Here is an 18,452-nt window from a genome sequence, read left to right on the forward strand (position 1 = left end):
GTTTAGTTTTACCTTAAATGGGAAGTTAATACACACATTGATGAATAAATCAGCCTGATTTTAGTCTTCGTTTAATTTGTTATGTGTTCTTAAACATCTGATCTGGTCCAAGACTCTTTAAACACCTTTTTTTCAACCTAGTTTTTTAGTTATTAACCATTTGTATTGATTCCAGAGACAGATTAAGTAAATATGACAGAAAATACAGAATCAAATTATATAAACTTAAATCCTTCCCTCCGAACATGGAATACCCAAAACGTCACACATAACACTCTGAAACCTCAACCAAAATTCTTGGATCTTCACACACCACCAAACAACATGGGTTGTGTCTCCATCTTCTGATTGACATCACCAGCAGGTGGGTGTGTCTTTAAGACAAAGCCTATACAATCTTGAGGGGGTTCAATAGAATCAATGTAAAATCTTAAATTGCATCAGATGCACCCTTGCATCTCTAGATCAGACTTAAAGTTTTTTTTTTGCTCTGACCCCCAGATTCTGAATTAACGGAGTAATACACTGATGCCTCATGACCTTTTCCAAAAGCTGTAATCACCGGGGGGTGTTTGCGACTCCCAAAAATAGTACAGAGCAGGTGGTGTTGCTGTAAATACCTAAAGAATGAGATCTGGGAATCCCAATATGTTGAACCAAATTTTCAAAGGATCTCAACACTACAATCTCATATAGGTCACAGAGCATATTAACCTCCCTCTCAATCCACTCTGACCAGCACAAAGGGGACTTATTAAAACATAACTTTGGGTTCAGCCATATGCTCGAGGTAACTTTTAAATAAATGTCAAAATTAAATTAAACACAGTGCAAATGCAAGATAACGGGGTGTAACTTAATTTCTCCGGTTTAACAGTTTAATAAAAAGGCTTTGCAATGGCAAAATACGTGCAAGAACTTCCTGGTCGATACAAAACCAGGGAGCTGCTCTCTCAGGTGGAAGCGACCAATGAGCCAAATGTCTGAGACCACCTACCCACATCACTTGAAAACCTTTTTATTAAGGGGTCAAAGGGGTTTAAATCAATTCAAATTAAATACCCAAATACTTAACGCCCTGTTTAGGCACTGGAAGGCGCAAGACTGAAAAGCCATTACAAGGCAGTACGCTGTCAGATTTAGACCAATTGACATAGTATCCTGAGAATTTAGAAAAGGAATTAATAATTCTGTGGAGGCAAGGCATAGATCTAGTGGGGTCTGAGACGAATAATAAAATATAATCTGCTTAAAGCAGAAGTTTATGCGCCATACCTCCGGCCACCACCCCTGGAAAATCATCCTCCTATCTTATCACGGCTGCTAATGGTTCCAGGACAATACAGAAGAACAATGAGGAAAGAGGGTAACCCTGCCAGGTGCCCCTAACCAGAGTAAAATAATCTGAAATTAATCCACTTGATTGTACCAGCTCTACCAGGTGTCTATAAAGTTAATAATCCATCCAATAAAAGTGTTCCCGAACCCATACATTTCCAAAATCTTAAAAAGATAATCCCATTCTACCATATCAAAGCCTTTTCGGCATCAAGTGAGATGGCAGCAACCGGAGTCTGATCATTCGCCACGGACCACATGATATTGATGAAACGCCTAATGTTATCAGAAGAGCTACGGCCCCGAATAAACCCCACCTGATCTATATGTATAAGAGATGTCATAACTTTACTTAATCGGTAAACCAAAATATTGGACAATATTTTTACGTCTAGCTGGATCAGGGAAATTGGACGGTAACTCTTAAACTCGCTTGGATCTTTGACCTTGTTAAGAAAGCCACGCCCACATATTGGAGGACCAGTTGGTTTCCATATAAACATTGATTTCAACCTTTAACATTTGTTGGAATTTAGAATTTTGCAAAAGGGATCAATTAAAGTGCCAACTATATGATTCCTTTTTCCCTGTATGTGGCAACACCTCTAAGCTCAACAGGGCGTGATCTGAGACTAAAATGTTTCCAATTGCGCAATCAGTAACAGATGAAATGAGGGGTTTAGAAATGAAAAAAAAAAACTGTTTTACATTTATGCATTTGGCAGACGCTTTTATCCAAAAGCGACTTACAGTGCACTTATTACAGGGGCAATCCCCCTGGAGCAACCTGGAGTTAAGTGCCTTACTCAAGGACACAACGGTGGTGGTTGTGGGGCTCAAACCAGCATCCTTCTGATTACCAGATTACCAGTCATGTGCTTAGACCACTACACCACCACCACTCCAATTGTAGAGTAAAAATGTACAGTCCCTACCAGATGGGTTCAAAAGTCGCCAAATATCTGTAAGACCAAGATTTTTGAACATCCTGTGAAGCGTCAATGTTGCTCTAGAGGGCTAACACACTTTTGCTTCACTATTATCAAGGACTGAGTCCATCAATAGATGAAAGTATCCTCCCAATATTATATCATGAGGGGTGCCAGTGGCTTGCAACATCCCTTAACGATCTACAAAAAAGCCCTGATCATCAACATTAGATGCATAAATATTAGCCAGAATAAGACTTCGCCCTGATTCTCTGCTACAACAATAATGACTCTTCCTAATTTATCATTAAACTGTTTGATAAGTACAAATCTACAATTTCTGAATGTAATGACCCCCCCCGCTAGGTGGAATCAGCACAAAAAACAAAAGAAAAATAAAAAGGTGCTCAGTTTCCTCAGACAGTCCAGTGAATGTTCAGCGAGTCAGGTCCACTCAGCTGCATTAACAGCATCACACAATAACTTGCTCATTTCATTGACTTTATGAAGGACATACACTGAAAATAGGACTACTTGGCTGCATTTGGATCAATTATATTATAAAATGTTAAAACACTAAAGAATATGTGTGTTATCAGTTTAACCTTAATGTTTTAAATCATACTTTTAAATAACCCATTGGTTTTAATTTGGATTAATATAAATTGGAGTTTTGATACAAAAACTAAATTTTCTAGGATGAGGCAATGTGATGTATATAGATTATTGCATTTTCACACATGCACATTGGTTGGCATAATTAGATTCCTGCCTATATGTGTCTCTGCAAAGGTGAAACCTCGTGGCATGCAATTTATCTGATTGACCTGATACTGTGAAGGCTTTTGGAAGAAAATGGTCTTTTAATTGCAAGGTAAATGGAGATTTTTCATATTCATTTTCAATTATTACACTGGGCCACAGACATTCTAGTGAAAGCAGTTTAAAGGGTAACTAAACCCCTGCTCAGAGTCTGACTCCACCCACTAGCAATATTTGAAAAATGCTGGAAAAGTGGACAGACCCAAGCGGGGATAGAGGGGACGAACCGAGGGCGGGGCTGAGCAGGGGGGGAATGCATCTGAGACCTGTAGTGACGGATTAATTGACAGCTGCTGTCAGACTCTAAAATGGAGAGTGACTGGAGTGACGCAAGTAGCTTTGCCACGGAGCGGTCTTTTGAAGTCGAGGACTTTTCTCCCCACCTTCACCTGAAGTGGAGGAGGGTGAATTGTCCGTGGACACAGGGCCGGAGCCATATCAATTCGAGCCGCTGGCTCAAACTGCGGTTTTAACTCCCGCATCGCGATCGGCATCCGACGATGCTAGCAAAGCAGCCGCGCAAGGGAGAATGGAGCCAGTGTCTAGCTCGTACCAAGGGCGTGGTGAGCTGGAACCTGCTTACGTCAGCTCTCACCACTTACATCACGAATTACCGCAAACAGCCAATAGGAAAATTCAACTGCAGTAGCCACCGTTCAACCTGAAGAGGGCAGCACTCAGACGTTTTTACACCATATATTGTAGAATTAAAACACTTTATACACAAATGTCAAAAAAATTGCTTGAATCAATGACCAGTACTAATAAAGCCCCATTCTTACAGATCATTAACTAAAAAAAGTTGGTTTAGGGTTTAGTTACCCTTTAAACTTTACAGCACGTCAGCTGCACACATGCGCGGCAGAGAGCGCCCACTTTCAATCCGCTCCCATGTTCACAATTTAGCATTTTCACAAGACATAGGGAGATATAGTGCATTGTAGGCTGCTGCAGCACCACAGCTTTAATTCGACCGTAGATAATATTTAAGTGTCACTGAAAACGGACGCATGTTGAACACATGTCAAATGTTTTCGCATGTCAAGTTTTCAAATTTCTCCGCTTTCATTTGCACACTTTCCATGTATTATGCAGTTATCTTTCACACCATCGTCAGAATCGCACTCCCGTTCGACTTAGGTATAGGGTATACTAACCCTTAAGGCCGATTAATGCGTTGAATTTACGCAGAGCCTACCAGTAGCTTGACGCTATCGTGAGCATTCACGTGGGTGGAGGGGGGTTATTTGCTCTAATCTAGCTGCGGTAATACTCTTTGATGTCGTCGTCGCCGCCGCCGCCGCCACGCACACGTCTTCTGCTTCCCACTTTAGACAGGCTGGCAGCCGCCAGCCGCGAACAACTAGCCTTCTAACCGAATAATTGCATTTCCACCGTCAAACTATTTTTACGATCGCTATTTTTCAATATCTTTGATCCACTTTCTGAACTCTTCACAATCCAGCCAGCACAACTGCAGTCTGTGGAGCAATCTGTTTTCATTGCATTATATATGTACAGAATGAAGTAATTTGGTGGATTAGGCTAGAGGTGCATGTTGATCATGAAATGAAGGCTATTAAAATACAATGACACAACTTTAGGCTAGAAACAAATAGGCTACTAATATGTTTGGCAGTAGTGTAATTTGGGGGTAAGGCAGTCCTGGTGCTTGGTGTGTTAATGTTGAAGCCTAGTATCCAACTACACTAATCTTTCTCTGGCGTTTAATGCAATTTTATTTTTTACTTTGAGCTGTAAAATGGCAGCTGGAGCTATAATTGAAATAATTTAAGTTGAGAAATTTTCAAGAACTGCATTGAGAGTGGGAGGTAAAATATTGTGCCCATATTGATGATTATATATTAAATTATTATATATTAAAGCACATAACTATAAACATGAGGTAGGCTACTTAAAATATGCATTTTTACACAATGTTTTGTATAGAATAGAAAGTGACTATACTATTACAAATACATTTTCTAAGTTTAATGCCGAAAATTTTGCACAAAAATGTTGCTAACATTAAGGGGGCAGGATAGTCTAGTGGACTCCCACCCGGAAGGTCGTGGGTTCAAGCCCCAGAGTTGGAAAACCTGTAAGCATCCTTGAGCAAGATGCCTAACCCCTACCTGCTCCATGTAATAGCACCATGTAATTGTAAGTCGCTTTGGATAAAAGCGTCTGCCAAATGACCTAATTGAAATTAAATTTGATACATTGATGTAAAGCTTGGATTTAGCATGAAAGTCTGTTTAGATGGTCTAAAACATGTATTTGAATTTATGATGGAAATGGTCTATGATGGTTTCCTAACACTGCTGGTTATCCATGTATATTCTATAGGAGCTGAGAGAGGATTGAAATTCTTCATTTGGCCTTCATCTTTGGTAAGTTTCCAATATGTCCAAATATGTTGCATTCATATCAAATTTTGAGGTTGTTAGCAAAACCTAGCCAAGATTATTAAAACTAAAGGCAACATTCACAGAAACTATATGGGGTCAGACAGAATGGGAGCAAGTAACAAGACCTGACATGGTTTTGACATTGATTTTTCAAATATATTTCTACAATGAGACAATAAACACAGCAGTTGATTGCGATAGCATATACTTTCAAACAGTAGGCTATGTAAACATTTTATAATAAAAGACTAAATAAGACTATAAAACTACGAAAAAATATATTGTGAATGAAAAGAGACAATATAATGTGACACGATCCACACAACACAAATAATTTTTCTGTAAAGTTAAATTAGCCTTTTATTTTTTTTTGGATGTGGAGGTGCAAAGATTGTGAGCATTCCTGTGCAAGAAGATCCCAACTTCTTAGGCATTACAGATTATATCACCATTATGGACAACACAACACTTTATTGTCATTGTGCAGAGTTCAGGTACAGAGCCAATGAAATGCAGTTGTTTTTGCATATCCCAACTAAGCTGGGGTCAGAGTGCAGGGTCAGCCATGAAACAGCACCCCTGGAGCATATAGGGTCAAGGGCCTTGCCCAACAGTGGTATCTTGGCAGTGCTGGGGCTTGAACCCCCGACCTTTCGGTCAGTAAACCAGAGCCTTAACTGCTGAGCCACCACTGGCTACCCATGTACCTATAAGAATTGCCCAAATACTTCCAAGACTTGGAATGGTCTTCTTACACATTTGTGTAAATCCCATCCTAGCCAGCGACCACCAAAACAAACTGTACTACATTCAAGTGTCACATCTGCAACTACAATCTGCTTGACACAGAGAGAGATTTTTTCATCATATCGGTAGTCATTTAAAAAAAAAAAATCACGAATCTGTTAGCTGCGTGTTTGTTGGGTGCTCTTTTTCAAAAAATATTTATGGGAATTTCCACACGCATAAATGCCGAAAACACAATCCCCATACACTGAATGATTTCAGACCTGGAATAGTTGCTGGACACTTTGACAATGTTTCATGTGATGGTGTCACTGTTGATGTGGACGAAAGTTTTCATTGTGATGACTTTGATACTTCTGAATCTGGCAATTTGCCAAAAGAAATAGAAGTCAAATTGGCCTTGGTTGTACTGAAATTGGAAAATTATTTTCTAGTTTCAAGTGTAGCTGTAAATGAACTGCTGCAAGAGCTCCAGCATTTACTGGGATCTTTCTCTGTGCCCATCACCAAAAATACTATAACTTTGATATTGGAGAAACACTGTTGTCCAATACAAGAATCTGTTGGGCATGACTTGGCCACTACACTGTGCACTTGTAATCCTATCCAGTCCTCTATAACAACGCATGGCTCACTGTCTACATCTTGGAAACGCAAGGCTTTTTATAGAAGGAATTTCAGTGTTGTTGATTCCATAGAGTATGTGTTAGACAAAACAAACAAGAAATATTTCCAATATATACCTATACTGAAATCACTGCAGGCAGTTTTGAACAGTGAAAATGTTCTTCTCAATGCAGTTAATTTAAAGGAATTGCAACAACCACTAAACAAGTCTACAGGTTCCATTAGTAGGTAAAGAGTGTGCAATATCCATTATTTTGTATATAGATGACTTCGAAATTTGTAATCCCCTTGGTAATTCCCGAAAAAACCAAAATCTTTGCAGTGTACTGGATTTTGGGCAATTTGCCTCCTGGAAACCACTCCTCATTGTCGTCAATATATTTGACTGCTTTGATAAACAGTAATGATGTAAAATTGTATAGATATGACAATGTTTTGGAACCCTTAATAAGTGATCTTGTGACATTGGAACAACATGGACTCTTTGTGGAAAAGTTGGGGAAAACTTTAAAGGGTACTGTGCAATGTGTTGTTGCTGCCAATCTTGCTGCTCATGGTATTGCTGGTTTCGTAGAGAGCTTTTCAGGTGCATATGTATGCCAATTTTGTACAGCACAAAAGTTTGAAGTACAAACTAAAGCAGTTGGAGATGGAGTGTTTTGTTCAAGAACAGAGTTGATTCGTAGGAGCAATCTTAAATCTATTGAAGAGAATTCACTGAGCAGAAGAGACTTTATTCTATCAGAAAAACTCTCTTATTTCAGTGTCACTACTGGCTTCCCACCTGACATACTTCACAATTTATTTGAAGGTATTGTTCCTCTAGAGATTGCGTTGTGTCTAAAAGTGTTGATTTCTGACAGGTATTTCACCTTGGCTGACTTGAATGAGGCAATACAACATTTTCCATTTAAGCTGATAAATCTAATTGCCCTCAACCTGTGCCTATTACCTACTCAGCCAGGAAGTCTATTGGTGGAAACGGCCATGAAAACTGATGTCTAATTCGATTCCTTCCTCTTCTAATTGGGAACAAAGTACCTGTTGACAACCCAGTGTGGGAACTTCTTGCAAACTTAAAAGATATTGTGGAGCTTGTTGTTACACCAATTCAAACTGAGGAATCTATAGCTTACTTGTACTTTAAGATCCGTGAGCACAGAGTACAATTCAAAGAACTTTTCCCAAATGAAAATCTGCTTCCTAAGCACCACTTCCTGGAGCATTATCCTATACAGCCTCACATAAATTTTGGGATTATCACTATGAATTCACAGAGGCGTTATTTGAGAACAGTTTTTTTCCCAATGTATTGGTATATGTCATCACAAGCATGACCTGAGGAAAATGGCTATTTTTTTTCTCCCCAATTTGGAATGCCCAATTCCCAATGTGCAGCAAGGATCAGCAATTTGTTTGCACTAAGCTCGTAATAAAAATACCACATAAAAAGACTCTTTACATGCAATATTTTACTGTACAAACGAAATTCAGAACAAAACTGATATTTTTATTGCAAGGAAAATATAACAAAGTATTTCAATTAGGGCTGTACGATTTGGGGAAAATGTCATATTGCGATTATTGAGGTTAATATTGTTATATGCGAATGCGATATAATAAACAAATCGTATCATGAGTCAACTTGCTTGGTTGTCAAGGAAAATGCAAAAACAGATTACTGATTATGCTGAAATGTGTATTTTTCAACTCAAACATACAAAATACAACAACTATAAATGCACATTGTTTTCAAATTAAAATATTTTTACAAAATTAAATAATATCTTTGCATTACTGCAAACTTGTTAATTTCTCAATATTACACCTAAATAAAATAGAACAATAAATAAGAACATACACATTTTCATGAAAATAAGATTGTCCAAACAAACAGGGACATTTAAGCAGGATGTAACCTACTTTGTAGAAAATCTTTTAAAAAGGAAACTGGATATAAATGTGTGGTTCACTCAATCAAACCACTAAAACTGTTGTTGTTGTTGTTGTTGTGCGAGTGTATAATATATATATATATATATATATACTTGCCACTCCCTAAACTGAGACTGACTGGTCATCTTTATTAGCGATGTAGAAAATGGGCAAACAGCTCTCAGAGAGAATGGGCTGTCACGTCCACACATCACATGCAATTATTTATTTAATAAAATCGCAGCATTTGCCGTCATATAATCGCACAGGCTGACATCGCGATTGTGATATGATTAATTGTGCAGCACTAATTGCAATAATTTTAAAAAGTAAAGACCGGGAGCCAGTGATTTCTTATTTTTTATATTAGGCCTAGGCATCATATTTTATACTGTACTATACATGTTATTCTTAATGTGCACTATTGTGCAAGTGTATTTGTATCACAGAACCTTGTGTTATATTATCAAGGCATTAATCCAGACATTATAAAAAGAGTAGTTTGGTTAGGGAGTCCATTTACTCATAGCAAAATACACGTTCTAATATAAACAGGATGATATTTTGAAACATGCGTCAACACCATGGAAAGAACATAATTAAAAAGTTATGCCAAAATAGGTAAATAAATGCCTTAACAGCGTTCATCTACCATTCACAGCTGGACAGGACAGGAGACTGGGAAAAATGTTTGTACAACAGCAACAATGCTGCCTACTGTATGAGGGTAAAATTGTTTTTGGTTTTTATTTTTCACGTGGGCCGCCTATTGAGGAATCCCGATTTAGGGGATGGACTTCTACTGTTCATTCTCTTTCATTTCAACATCTTTAGTTTGTCTTGTCTTTGAAGTTTCATCATGGGATACTTTTGATTATAAAGAGCTTGCATTTATATTGTTTTTATTTGCCTTTTGGTTCTCTGTTATTGAGCTTTGACTGGAGTGGTTGTCATTTAGAAGAGTTTCGCTCTGAATTCCAGTGTTCTTCGTCTTTGAGGGAATATTACTATAATTAAGTTTGGGGTTTGTCTTTATGCATCCAGGTGATATCTGTCTGACAGTCAATTGTTCTCACAGCTTTTTTTGCAACAGAGGTGAAGGTTTTATTCAGAGTAAAAACAGGGACAGCAGCCACCGTTTTCTTTGTGTCGAGGTAACTGATTCTCTTCTGTACATCTGATCTTCTGTATTTCATTTTCTTTGATCTAAATGGGACACTGTTTTGATGCAGCTGAATGTTCACCTGAGCAATTACAAAATTTAGATGGTTTTTCACAGCTCCCTTTATCATAGCCTTCCACCCCACAGTTACAACAGGTATGTTTGTTGTTGCAGCCATTAGATCCATGACCGTACTTTTGACAGTTGAAACACTGCAGAGGGTTGGGTACAAATAGTTCCAACGGAACACTTAATTATCCCATTCAAAGTTAATCTGGGAGTAGTGGTTTATTAAAGGTGTATGGGATCAATTCCATGCCACATATATTTGCAAAAATATAAAGTATTGCAAAATAAAATAAAGTTTTGCAAAAGAAAAAAATTATTGAGCAAAAAAAAATTTTTTTTTTAAACAAAAATTAAGTATCACAAACATAAAATAAAGTATCGAGAGAAAAAAAGAAAGTTTTGCAAACAAAAATAAAGAATTGCAAAATATAAATAAAATATAGCAAAAACCAAGATATAATTAATTGCAAAAATCAATGACTGTTGTAAAAGAAACTAAAGAACTTTGATCCTTTTTTATCTCTGCAACAGATTTTTAGGCAGCAATGATTTTGCCACACATCTTTTTCTTTGCAATGCCTACTAATTATTTTGCAATGCTCCTTTTAATCTGCATTTCCATAACGTGTGAGCTCGTGATACTGTTTTGCCTTTGCGCTTCACTTTTCTGTGCGTTTCACTTTATGGCACTGTTTTGACATGGGGGTGGAGTCAGGGGATTGGGGCGTGTACAACGGGCTCAGTGATGCCTCCCTGGATGTCATTAGCTTGAGACACGGATCAAACATCATGGCCGAGCACAGGCATGCAGGTGGATCTCAGGTATGTAAAGTTGATTGTTTCCCTTTATTTAATTAGCATTAAATGTGCTTTAACAGCATTTGCTTCAGATAAAAAAGTTAGAGATCAGTTAAAGCGGTGGATTTATTAGCCATACTCGCTAAAATAGCCAGCATCTGCAGTTTTTTCTCTCTCAATTGATTGGACTATTGATTGATTCTTATGTTTATTTTATAATTGTCTATACCATAGTATGTTGTCTTCTAAAAAAAATGTAAACTCCATATTTAGATGTAACATTATCACTGTTAAAGGAGACAATAAATAGATTACAAATAAAAAGTTAAACGTAACAAACGTGCAAAAAAAGGAAACAATCAACTTTATATACCTGAGATCCACCTGCATGCCTGTGCTCAGCCATGATGTTTGATCCGTGTCTCAAGCTAATGACATAACTTCCAGGGAGGCATCACTGAGCCCGTTGTACACGCCCCAATCCCCTGACTCCACCCCCACGTCAAAACAGTGCCATAAAGTGAAACGCACAGAAAAGTGAAGCGCAAAGGCAAAACGGTATCACGAGCTCACACGTGATGGAAATGCAGATTAAAAGGAGCATTGCAAAATAATTAGTAGGCATTGCAAAGAAAAAGATGTGTGGCAAAATCATTGCTGCCTAAAAATCTGTTGCAGAGATAAAAAAGTATCAAAGTTCTTTAGTTTCTTTTACAACAGTCATTGATTTTTGCAATTAATTATATCTTGGTTTTTGCTATATTTTATTTATATTTTGCAATTCTTTATTTTTGTTTGCAAAACTTTCTTTTTTTCTCTCGATACTTTATTTTACATTTGTGATACTTAATTTTTGTTTTAAAAAAAAAAATTTGTTTTTGCTCAATACTTTTTTTTTTGCAAAACTTTATATTTTTGCAAATATATGTGGCATGGAATTGATCCCATAAAGGTGAGGATGTACGTATTGGTTTAAATTTTTCTTGATTATTATTCTTTTAATGTTCATTACTCCTTGGGTCTTGAGCTCATGCATTATTTCTTCTTCATCCACATCATCAAACTCTCTAGTCCAGATTACTCCTTTAGTGTAGTTCCAAGTTGAGATGTCTTTATTTGAACTGTAGCTAACATGCTGGCATGTAGTACATTTTCAGCATTTGTCTTTTTTCTGCATTCCACAAGAATCTGTCCAGATTGTAGTTTTTTCACCCTTACTGTTCCCGCTATTTCTGCAGTACCTTTTTGTATAGCGAAAGGGGAAAGCTTGATGATTGTAGAATCTGGAGCAGCAGCTTCAATGGTGATACATTTTGGACAGTCATCATTACTCGGCACAGGAGCACATCTAACATCTAACATTAACCAAAAGACCTAAGGTCAACCCTGGTAAGGTGGCATTTAAAACATGAGTAGAATGCAATGGCAAACATACTGGCATGAAACTATATTTTGGTTGTTGGAACGTACTTATCAACATGATAAGTATTCATGACACTTGAAATCAGAGTACACTGTGGGTAAAAAACACTGGTGATCTTGCCCACCTAAGTACGCACGATTTTGGCCATGATTCTGCCAACTGAGACAAATTTCGGGAATCCTAAAGGATTTCTCTCATCGAAAGGCAAAATCTTACACCGTTCAGTGTGACATGTTCACAGACGGCTGATTAATAGCCTTTGTGCTGATCTTCAACCTCTGACGAAGTTTGGGCAGTGTCTGAAATTTTGCATCGCAGCCGTGTAGTGTGACTGCTATTACGACGGCCAGATGAAATATTCCGCTCCGCTCTCGCACCCGAAAGAAACCTGCTCCGCTACTGCACCATTAGGGCTGGGACGATTCACAGATGTAATCGACGTCATCGATTACATAAATACGTCCATTTGTATAACATGCGTCGGTGAGTCACAATGGAATAATTAAAATGGAAGCACCCGGTTTAAGCATGGATTCCCCGAAGAACAAGCTGCAGATAAAAAAACTCACCCACGGTCATCTAAAGCATTGGATTATTTTAGCCAGAGACCTAAAAATGTGGCGCTTGTCAAGATGGCAGCACCGTAAGTCCGGTTTACTTTTTGTCCCCACCCAAGCATGACATATATTAGTATTACAACATGCGTTTCTGTTAGTAGTAGTCACTTAAAATAGATTTTCTAAATGTTTCCTCATCGCCCCCATGTTAAAAGTAATTTCTGCACCGCTGCTAACGTAACTTTACACCATGCATCATCTAATTTGGTTATTTCTATTTTATTTATTATTTATTATATTTTCTGTTTACTTTAACTGCCATGTATGAGTGAGAAAATGGCGTAAACTGTGTGACTGTTACAGTCTGCAAATCGTTTCAATTATATTCCTTGCCCCACTGAGATTTAATACAGATTCCAATAGTTTTAGTTATTCCTGCTCGAATTGCACAAATTTCACTGTAAGATGAGTGGGAGGGAAGAGGACGAGAGGTGGAATGTGGAGGAAGGGGAGGGAAAAGAGGAGGCGGAGAGAGAGATTGTGTGTATGTGGTAAGTTGGGTGTGTATATTACTGAGTTGATTAAGAATGCAGTAAAATTGTAGTTATTCCTGTTAGAAAAATTTTTGTGTAACTCAAATTGCACTATTTTTACATAATTTTATGTTGGACCGCTAAACTCGAGGTTGCACAATGTTTTGATATTCCTCCTGAAAGTGACTTGAATTTTACATTTGTTTAATTTATTTTGTTGTTGGATTGCTAAATGTAGATTGCACTTTCCTTTTACTCTAATTGAACAAGTTCTTACTTAAAATCACTCCAAAATAAAATTCAAGTAATCTACATTTAGCAAACCAACAACAAAATAAATGAAACAAATGTAAAATTCAAGTCACTTTCAGGAGGAATATCAAAACATTGTGCAACCTCGAGTTTAGCGGTCCAACATAAAATCTCTCCAAAATAAAATTAATGTTGGACTGTAAAGCGGAGATTACCATTTAAGACAGGGGTATTTTTTTGCAGAATAATGCCCTGCAGTGCACTATTTGTTTCTTGTACATTTGTTGGTGTTTAAGAGAAGATCATTTAATAAAATACTGAAATATTAATGAGACAAGTTTTTTATATTTATTTTTTGGTTAATTCATTGTTATATTAATCAAGTAATAATAATAAAAAATCTTTAGAAAAATCGACAAATTAGTCGTTAGATTAATCGTCTAATCAGAAAAATAATCGTTAGATTAATCAATAAAAAAATTTTGTGTTAGGTGCAGCCCTATGCACCATAGCACCAACAATCATAAAGGACTATTATAAATCGTACAGTGTGCACCCGCCTAAATTGTGCAAGACTTTCCCATGTACATGCCAATGTTCAGTGCACGTAACAACACTAGCCCGAACACTGCTCTGGAGTGGTCTTTTGGGCAAAGTTTATCCCATAGTTCATCATGTTCAGGAGCCAACACCACCCCACCTTCCCAAGAGAAGTAGCCTATTTTTGCCAAGATGATGTCACAAAAAGCATTGAAATGCAAGTAATTTATTATAATCAGATAACATAAGTGTATATGTCATTGCTGTATGAATATATTCAATACAAAGAGTTATAGTATGTTAATCACTGTTTGGTATGACTTAATAGCAGCGTCACAATCATTAAATATGTATTTAGGTATATTTAGGTATATTCGTTCTTCTGGCCTAATTGTCACCTACTTTTATTTGTTACTGCGTAATACTGCAGGGGATTTTTGGTAATTTATCAACTACTGTGCCATACAGTACTGAATTAGTGTTAAAAAAAACAAAATTATGAAACTGAAGTATATATTTGAATGCTTTTATTTTATGTACGAATCCACATACTGTTAAGCTGTGTAAAGTGGTCTTTGGTTTAAACAGTTTTATAGAAAGTTTTTATGCAGTTTCACAAAGTAAAACACTGTAAATATGTAAGTGAAAGTTTGTGTAAATGCACTTGGGATTTGAAGTAATTTTCTTTTTTCACATTAATTTTAAATAATAAAATTAGTCTGGTTCAAATATGTGGTCTTGTTTCATGAATACAGCGTATACTTTTTTTCGGCATTTTCCTGGAAAAATGGAAAGTGAAATGTTACAACATGCCCCACTGTCGTGTCACATTGTAACATGACCGTATGACAACATAAAATCCCCCCTAACAACTGTATCTGATCTAATTAAAATATATTGAGGGTAAACTAAAATATTATGCCAATAAAAAGCCATTTATTAACTTTGTCATATCTAATTTTGACACTTGACAATGAATACACAACAAAACCACAGCATTGGCCGAAATAATGCATGGATTGATGACACAACACACACATCCACACATAAACACATAAAGGGGAATTATATAAATTACATGTCTGACTGCATGGGATTTCATAGTTTTTTCTAATTGGTCAGTTGGAACACCAGTCATCAGCACAATGGGATTTAAACCTGGCTAGTCACTTCTGCTAGCTAGCTAAGAATTAAAAGACTATTCAAGATGTTAGCTGACAGATTGGAGATTAAATTGATACCAAGTTTGCCTCATTTAAATAAACACTAAAAACAGGGATAAAAGTTAACTTTTCTCTTTCAAAGATCTTTGTTTTTGCCACAATGTTTTTTTATACAGTTTTGATATGGCAACAAGTAAACAAATTAGGTTTTGTCTTACCAGTGTGTATGGAAACTTTTAAACCATGTGTATTACAACTAGCCCCGCATTCGTTTTTTGCCTGCTTTCCCCTACTTAAAGATTTTTAATAACACATAACACTTGCAACAACCAGTAGTGTAACGATAAATGAAAAGGTTGGTAAATTATTCCGTTAGTTGTTATTTTAAGTTGGCTATTTAACAGTCACCACTACCAACAACTACAAAAACAGCTGTCACATCCGGGACCAACATTGTTCAGTCTACGAGTGTCATAACGTGCAATCAAAAGTCATACGCAAACAAGCAGTCTTCACATCTACAGTCCTTGTACACTGTGACCTACAAACTGAAATATGACAGTGGGCAAGTAGGCATGTACAAAGACTGCAAATATGGGTATTGAGAAACAGCTGATCACTCAGAATTCAGACATTACTACAAAAAACCTGAAGTAGTGCACTATATAGTGATAAGGGGTGATTTCAGTGCTTGAATACTCCAAATATACAGCCATTGGGCACAACAGCCAGATAACCTTTGCCTCAGATGCTTGGTGTCCATAACTGCAAGCACGGCCTTTGTGCATGTTTGATGCATCCAGTTGCTGCTAGATAAGGCCTTTTTCGGGTCTGTCTGAAGCTGTAGAGCCTAGCTCATGGCACACCTCCCACTGAGATTGAGGCCAGTTTCACATATCATCTGTGAGCATGGCATGCATGAGGCATGACCAGCACATTTTCGTTTCGATGTCCATGTTAACCGATTACACCCTTCATATTGCAACTGCGAGTTGAGAGGGGACACGTCCCAGAAGCGACACTGAGCGGATTGTTTTTTATGCATGGCTCACGCTGAACTCAGTGGCTCTGGGTGTAGTAGAAAACTAAAATAATCCGGAGATTATAGAAAATATTTAGCAAATATTTAAACCAAACCTACTATACACTAAAATGTATAGGTCTGCATACAAACAAACAACAAAACTAAAAGGAAAGAATTCATAAATTACATTGCAGGACTTTTGCTGTGTATATATAAAGAGGCAGATTAGAAGAGATGGACCACTGGTTTTAAAATGAATGGGAGAAATTGGAACAGATATAGAAAGGACGTCCAGCTTTACAGGTAAAATCTGTTTTAGATACAGACATTGCCTGTCAATCAGCTTGTCTTTATCTAACACAGCTCATGCGCTCTCTCTTCTTACTGCTGTTAACCAGCGCTGTATATTTTTAACTTCTTTTGCAAAGCTGTGAAAGAGTAATCATTGATTTTTTTGTTGGAGCAAATGGGTAAGCAAAATGTTTATTTGCTGTGGTCCCCCATTCACCAGCATCCCTGCTATGCAACTACTTCCGATCTACAACTCGGATATGTCAAAAGGGTCCATTACGACCAAGTATGCTGATAAACAAGTGCACGCAACTGCTTGCCGTTGCCTTAGGAACCTAGAAAAGAGACACCACCAATGTGAATACCCAAACGCGACACATTGCTCACGCCGGGCTACATTCACACCATCAGTGTTTGGGATTGACAACCGCATTTTCTTACAGGTGTGAGGTCTTGAAATATCCTGTTCCCTTACGACTTCAGTCCACTTGACATTGCGTTACTAACGCATATGGGGAGTGCCTTCATACACAATCTATTTGAAACCTCTCTACAATAACGCCAATATTCTAATATTGGCTATGGTGTTTGAGCCCCAACTGTTTTGGCGCAAAACTGACCACTATAAAACAGGTGCACACACACCATTTCCTCAGAATTTCTTCCTTCAAGACAGCGATTGCCTCTTGTCTCGAAGCCCTCTATCTTCGGCGTAGATTCACACTAGTCAGCGGATGGAATCTTCACAGCAGAGAAGAATCACCGCTCCCCTGCAGTGCTCCGCCGAACATCACTCCGCCTCGCTGCTTGACGCTTCGCTTGTGAACGGACCTCAGTATCCTGATTCTCCGCAGCGCGTCGGCAGGTGTAGAGTATCCTTTTTAAGCAAATACTTGTGTGTTATAAATATAAGTTATATAAATATAAATCTATATTTATATTTATATATCTAGAAGAGCCACTTACATGTTAGCGTCTTTTTCAAGATGTCGTTCCGTAAGTGTTCCTTGTGTGGCACATCCCGCCGTCAGACAAGCATGAGAGCTGCGTTTTCTGTCTGGGCCGCACCCACACAGAGTCGGCTCTCATGGAGACAGATTGTCCTCACTGTGAGGACATGAGTCTCAAGTCGCTTCGCTCACGAATCGCCCTCGTTCTGAGGGACGATTCAGCCTCTCGCGCCCTCCCACCAGCCTCTTCTGTGATTCCCGAGGGTTCACACGAGGGGGCACGGCGGGGCCGCGAGGTCGAGCAGGATGGACTTGAGGTGGATTTCGTGCCCGCACAGGCCCCACAACCCCCTTAATCTCCACAAAGCGCATATTTCCCCATACGCTATGTGCGAGACGAGCTCCGGCCCTCTGAAGGAGCATGCGGCCTCGTCACGTTTGGTGGATCTGACACTGGGGATGATAAGGAGGATAATGACGATGTCATGTCTCTCGCGGCATCAGGCGACTAGTCAATGGATGATGCTACCGCCCCTCCCCCCAGCGAGGGTAAGGATCATGTGCGCACCACTGACAGGGAGATGCTCTGCATCCTTGCAAGGGTGGTCGAAGAACTCAATCTCGAGTTGTCTCCCCCAGAGGTACCTGGACAGTCTCGCCTTGATGAGTGGTTCTTGCAGTCCGGACGCCGTCAAGCAGCCACGCCCCGCAGAACTGCCCCGTTCTTCCCTGAGGTGCACAGTGAACTATCAAAGTCCTGGCCCCTCTCATCGTGCACGAGCAGTGACTACGTTCTCTTGAACGTGGACCACAGGGAAAAGAAAGGCTATGCTCAACTACCCCCGGTGGAGGAGGCGGTAGCAGCATATTTCTGCCCAACG

At 38.4% G+C, this 18,452-nt stretch overlaps 1 protein-coding gene across 1 annotated transcript in view; it reads right to left on the reverse strand.

The window, feature by feature from the left end:
- ndrg2 (NDRG family member 2) overlaps positions 1-18,452 on the reverse strand; it is a 118,013-nt gene that overhangs the window by 93,175 nt on the left and 6,386 nt on the right. The window lies entirely within an intron of this gene.

The sequence above is a fragment of the Xyrauchen texanus genome, chromosome 2 (genome assembly GCF_025860055.1).
Source record: "Xyrauchen texanus isolate HMW12.3.18 chromosome 2, RBS_HiC_50CHRs, whole genome shotgun sequence".
Classification (NCBI taxonomy): domain Eukaryota; kingdom Metazoa; phylum Chordata; class Actinopteri; order Cypriniformes; family Catostomidae; genus Xyrauchen; species Xyrauchen texanus.